The sequence below is a fragment of the Alligator sinensis genome, unplaced genomic scaffold, assembly GCF_000455745.1.
Source record: "Alligator sinensis unplaced genomic scaffold, ASM45574v1 scaffold1388_1, whole genome shotgun sequence".
Taxonomy (NCBI): Eukaryota; Metazoa; Chordata; order Crocodylia; family Alligatoridae; genus Alligator; species Alligator sinensis.
In genome coordinates, this window is record NW_005842616.1 from 94,195 (window position 1) to 100,978 (window position 6,784).

Here is a 6,784-nt window from a genome sequence, read left to right on the forward strand (position 1 = left end):
GCTCGGTAGGTGACCACTATCTCAAAAGCCCTCTTAGCGTCGCAGTATGGGATAGGGGGTTTATCTAGGAAGGACTCGGCTAAATAGAGACAAAAGCGAAGGGGAAGGGAGTGAGGAGTGCAGGGCAAGTGAGCCGGTCTGGATTGCAGCTGGGATAAGAGAGGGAAGGAGAAGAAGTGGGTCCAAGCCAACAGCCAGTCCACGGAGGGCAGAAAACATATTGTAAGAGGTTCTCAGAACGACCCAAGCTGCTTGCTTTGGCTGCCGGCTGCAGTCTGGCTGGCTCCTCACTGCAGTTTTATCCCCCAAATCTTCATTATAGGAGTGGGGGACACCTCCTGCATCTTCATGCCGCAGGGAAAGGTTGTGATGGTAGCTAGTCACTGGTCTTGAATAGGTCATCAAATACCCGCTGTTTGGGATGAGCCGAGACAAGTTTGTTAACTCCATGAAGTTGTTGCCTCCATGCTTACGCTCCCAGTCTGCGGTGCGCACGTTGTTTTCACCTAGCCATTGGAGAACCTCAGACTTTTCCAAATCTTGGCAGCTGCAGACCCGGCAGGAAGTTTCATAAGGGCAAATTTTTATTTTAAGATCCCAGCCAGAAGCACGGCAAGAACAACCTTGGCAGCATTTCATTACTACACCTGCTGATCCAGGCCAAATATTGGCAGAGGAGGGGGGGAAGAAAAGCACTAGGTGAAGGCGATTCAGAGCCTTAAAAAGATACTCGAGCAAAACTTTTAGGGGCTGGGAATGGAAACTCCTTCCCCCAGGCCAACCGACGTCCCGCTCTCTTTCAGTTTATTTCACGTTTTCCTTGAGTCCCATGATTCAAAGGTGCGTGCCGGAGAGCAGAGGTATAAACTGCTAAATGCAAGCGCAAGGTCTGGAAGTGAAGAAACTCTGTGAAAATCCCTCCAGGCTGTTAACTTCCTTGTGATAGTAGGGGGGAGGAAGAAAAGGGGAAATTAATGTAATATTAACTAACATCATGCTCAGTGGTTTATACATTTTCAGAGGGGACCACATGGCAAGCTGGAGGTTTACATTTAATATAGCTTGAACCAACAGAGTTGTCCCGCCATTCACGATCAATACAATTACCGCGACTTTACATGAATTAAGTAATTTGTATGGTATTGCTGTTTGGTGCATTTGTGTCCCTATTCAGTGTACTTCTTCAGCGTTTCAACCCCACGGATGGTGAAGGCAGGTGCATGGCAGTAGCCTACAAAACCAAGGAAAAGCTCTATGGGGAAACTCTTTTATGTCCCTCTATATTTGAATTTGTAGTCCCTTTCCAATTACTGCACTAATTGTTTAAGAGATTGCTAGAATAAAAAAGTTTTTAATCACTAATCTGTTTTTGAAAGGACTTATGGGCTCAGAACCTGAACTACATACTTTTTAAATTAATTTTCTTCATGAATACTTCTTGCTCAATACAGATTTGTGAGTCAGAACACCCCACTGTGCTTGTTCCTTTGTCTTTTCTTCAAACACCTGGCTTATTATTTTCTCTCCCCTCCTTTTCTTTCCTACAATGAAATTGCTCTTTCTTTGTAGACAAGGTTCTGATAATATCATGCCACTGGAAATACGGACATTTACCCCAACTCCTGCATTATCAGAGTTGGATTTTGGGTCGAAAACAAGTTAAACTAAATTGACAATTGCACATTTTTTTTAAGCCAGATGAGAGAAATCCAATAGAAACGCTCGCCAGCTGTGATGTGAGAGCTGTCAGTGTGCTGTAGGATTGGGAGACGAAACTCTCCGAGCACACCGATTGCAAGACAGAGGGCAATAAGACAGAGCAATAAAGCTGAGCTTTTTCAAAGTGGGCAAGGGAGGTTTTAGATAAAGGGATGATGTGCCTAAGTTCCCTACACTGCTTTGAGTCTCTCCCACAGCATTTTGCTTGGCATCCAGAGGAAACAAAGCAAAACCAGAAGGCGGTTCCAGTCCTTGGGGAAGTCCACAGCACCATTCCCAGGGATGTCACCCCGAGCAGAATTAGGCTGTCAACAGGAGACTTCAATACTAGAGCAAAGAAGAGGCATAGAGCAGATATGTGCCAATGTATTGAGATCGGGGTGCTCGCCCCGGCCCACAGGCCACTCCTAGCACTGTCATCCGGCCCACTCAGCTCCCCGCAGCTGGCCCCGGGGGCTAGAGTGGGCATGCAGGCTGGCACTGGGCCCAATCCTGTTGCGCGGGGCTGGTGGGCAAAGGCAGTAGGGGGCCCGATCTGGCCTGTGGATCAGCCCTGCACCATTCATCTGATCCGAGGCCAAAACTTCCAGCACTGCTGACCTAGGTCATGGAGAGTTTTGCTGATGTATGGAGTGTAGGATTTGGTCCCTTTGGCAAATAGAGGGTTTGCGAACAATTGATATGTCCAGAGCAACAAGCCTTCCCCAGGACGACTGACCCGTTTGGCACGTGGTAGGCTGTTCTTCACACTGCATTGCAATAAAGGGACAAAAGTAAATAATAAAATATGGCTCCCGAGGAGAGTGCGGACGCGGGTGCAGCTCTGCGTCCAGACCCAGACCGCAGGGCTGGCAGTCTGCCTTAAATGTGCGATCAAAGCAGCAGTGTTGCAGGGAGCAGGCACTCTTTACAGAGCAGAGGTGTGTGCTTGCAGCTTTCTGTTCACCATCCGGTGAGGCTTGATGCAGTCATTTCAATGGACTTTGGATCAGGTCCTTATATCCACCCCGGTGACTGAGAGAAGGCACCCCAGTATTTCTCAAATGAGACTTCAATGGCAGCGTATGCATCTTGTTTGTGCTTAATCCCCTACTGTCCATGCTGTGGAGGAGAGGGTAATAAGCTAAAGCAGGCCGTCCCCCTCTGGGGTTTATTGAGTTAAATAGTCACAGGTAGGCCCTAGAGTCCCAAACCCTGCGTGGTTTTGGTTACAGATGTGTGTTGATTCCTACACTGGTTTGAAGTGCCGTACCTCCAGATTGCCTTCCATATTATTATTAGCTCTCACAGCTGGCTGTTCGCTTCCCACAGAGCAGTGGAAACTTTCTGCAAGGCTCATTAAAGCAGAGAAAATTAAATCAGTTTTTAAATCAGTTCTTTCCCCGGTTTCCAACCTAGGCAAGATGGTAATAAGGCAAGTTCTGGAACCGTACCTTTTGGGAGACGTACAGGGGCCGATCCCTGGGGGGTGAACGTGGTGCAGCTGCACCACCTTTTTGCATGCTGCTCCACCCAAACTGCAAAACCCACTGCCTGGAGGGGCAGCAGCATTTCTATTCAGACAGTGCTGAGGGAGTCAATTGACTTCATGGCTCATTATCATCCACCCACCCCTGCTAATTTCTCTTCGTTCCTCAGGTGTTAATGCTCCTTCTCTCTCCTTCGTAATGGTCTTGATGTTCCACTATTCAAACTATCCTTTCTTCTGCAGTTTTACTGTCTGTTAGCCGTTCCTGGTAATGTCTATTTTTTGCCTAGTTTAAACTTAATATATAACCTAGCAAATTAGTGCACGTTGCCATAAAGTTACATTTGTTTTTGCTTTGATCTTAAAGTGAATAATGTAGTGCTCGGCCCTTCACATATTAGTGAAGTTTCTAGCTTCTCTTTACCTGGAGAAAAAGGTGCGTGTTGTATGTGATGGTACGCCACACCTCTGAACCCCGCTTTTCACTAGGCTCGATCTGTCCATGGAGACGTGATAGGCTGCTTTTCACCCGTGTGGATTGGCAGCTATCAGAAATCCCCGAGGTCCTCTCCCATCTGTAATGTGATGAGCACCTAGTCTTTGCAATTATTTTTTGTGTTGGCAAGTCCCAATTGCATGAGGTGCTATGCAGACATCTGACCCATGTGGAGCTCACGGTGCAAGTGGAAGGTATCAGTGACAGGTGGGTCTGAGGAGGAAGCATGAACGCCCTGTGGGTGATGCTGGTCAGGAGGACAGGCAGTGACTCGAGCCAAACAGCTGCCTATTTGCAACTGAGCTATTTGCAAGCCTTGTGGTAGAAAAGAGTTGTAGGAGGGCGTTGAGGACAAAAGTGGGGCCTTGTTGATGCTTGTCTGGGGCTATTCCCGCATACAGGAACAGCATGAAAGTGTTTTAATTATAACTGCAAGATCTAAAAAGGTGAAGATTTTTCCCATCTCTACAAAAAAAACCCAACTGCACTGCTGTTTTCACCTCCCAAGAGCTTTGTTTCCTTGCATGTAACACGACATATTGGTACTCGCCTTTACAGTCTGTGGATGAAAAGCACAATAAAGGAGCGAGGTAGTAATGGAAAAGCAATTCAGGGCAGGAGCTAGATAAAATAATTTGGGGTTCACTGGGTGATTGAATCCCGACCCACCCTAGGGAAACCCGTCTCTCCGGGCTTTGGCTGGCTTGACTCTGACTGCAGATAGATGGAGGAGAGCCTTGCAGCTCATTGTAGCTAGTAGCCAAATGTAATTGCATGCAAGTAGCCAGAGAGGAGGATAATGCTCCAGGCTACAGACCCAGCAAGATGCCTTGAACTTCAGAGAAAAATGCTGTTAACTTCCTCTTTTGTTTTACTTCCTATGGGGAAGCATTTACCTTCCCCTTACCCCATTACAAGGGTGTTTTCCTTACCACTTATTTATTTCTTTTTATTGTGAACATTTCTCAAACACTTATGCCTAAGTACTCACTGCAAGTCCCGTGAGCAAAGTAACTTGGCACTGGGCTGTGCTTGTTTTTGCGAAAGGCACGCTGGCCTAATGGTTATGAGCATTTATGCAGAATCCTACATGCACCGGGGAAGTGTATTGTACTTCATAAGTCAAACTCCTCCTTGTAACCACTGAGATGAATGGAATGACATGGGTGAATTTGACCCAGGGGGTTACATTTTGGCCCTGTTGCATTGAGGATTGGATTGCAGTGGGGCTGGGATTTCACCCATTATGTTGAAATGCAGGACCGTCTTTTCCAAAAGCTATTTTTATATGCTAATTACTTTGTGGGCAAATGCTGCTAATGATGATTTTTGAGAAGACTAGTTGGATTATTTTTAATTGCAGATTTCTCTTCTGAGTGGATGAGAGACAGGTTCGCTACGGGTAATATCAAATATGTCTAGCATTCTTCGGCATGTCTTGCCATCTTCTTTTGAACAAACAGGATCCGAACAGAAGTTTCTAGCATTTCACCACACTGCTATTAATTAGAGAAGAGCAGGCGGCACGAAAAGGCACGCAAATTGAGCACTGACAGTTTTCAAACTATTAACCTACTTTACAAAGGCTAATTCAGCAAATGGCCGGAGTTGGAGCGGGTTATGTGCTGCGATGCCAGCTAGCAGCAAAAGGGGTGAGAGGCGACGGCTGGAGCCCTTGTGAAGGGACCGCATTCAGGGGGTTGTGAAAAAGGTACAAATTTCATCACTCCTACAGTCTCCTGCTGGCTGACCCAGGGTGAAGCCAGTCTTGGCTCAAGTAGTTTGCTTTTGCAGAAGTGAAATGAGTCACCTTCCCCAGCAGTAGCTATCGAAAAATGTCTTCTGCTTTCTCCTTTATACATGTACACCACATGGAGTTATATACAACTCTCCTGCAGTCAAGTGTGTAAGCCAGGATGCAGCAGATTTGGCGGAAGAAGAGGAAATGAACTGGCCAGTCTGAATGATCATGCAGGCGCCTGTGTAACATATAGCATTTTGATACAATTACGGTTTAGAGACATCTCAGAAAGCGGAGACGGAAGAAGGTAGATGGCCCGTGCTCTTGGCTCAGAATCAATGCAATCAGGGCTGCTACAGGGGACAGGTTTGGTAATTTAGGAGTTGTCCAGCGGCCTCAATTGATAGAGCAGGAAATTCAAGGGGAACTGAATTGTTCTCTGGACAGTAAGTGAACGTAGTGCATCCAAATGGTCTCAGAATAACAGGTGAGCCACAGGCAGCAGCAGTAAGAGATTCTGCTCCTTGTTCACCCCTGCGCAACCCTCAAAACCTGTGTGAATGAGCCTCTGGGAAGGAGATTGAAGGCCTCTCAGTCCTCTGACTCTCTGCTGTGAATAGCAACTTACAATTAGCACTTCTGGCTCTTTAATGTTTGCAAAGTGTTATGAACATTTAATTGGTCCCCACAACAGCCCTGTGAGGTAGGCAAGCCATCTGTGAAATGGGGAAAACAATACTTACCCTCATTTAGAAAGCAGTGCAAGGCTGAAAGGTCAAGAGTAAGTTTTCATTTTCACAGGACAGGTGGGACAGTTGCAGCGCACAGGTTAAATGGCTTGTCTAAAGCAAGGAGGGAGCGCAGTATTTCTGTAAACTGAACTCATGCACAAGGTCCTGAATCTCTACCGCCTCCCCTCCCCTCCCCCCCAATAATAATACTTTGAAAGGACTTTTTTTTTTTTTTTTTTAATAATTCCACTGATAACCTGAACAGACTAAGGGATAACATGAACTTTGAGAAATGTACAACTAGTCAGAGCAAACGTAATGCTCTGGGCTTATTTGCTATTAGCTGTGCTAAAATCTTCAGCCACTTCATAGTTAAAACTGATGTCAACTCACCATTCTCTATCGAATTACTGACAACATGCGGCACATAACGAACTTCCATTTACAGAACACATGGCTGGATTTACAAAGCGATCCACAGTCAAAAGCTAAAGTGTTGTTATTAAAACATGGCCACGTTGAACATGAGCAAACATCCATTTATTTTAGTTTGAAACAAGATACATTTTGTACAAACCTAGATCTGAATCAAAAACCGATATTCAAAATAGTCCATCCCTCATTCCTGC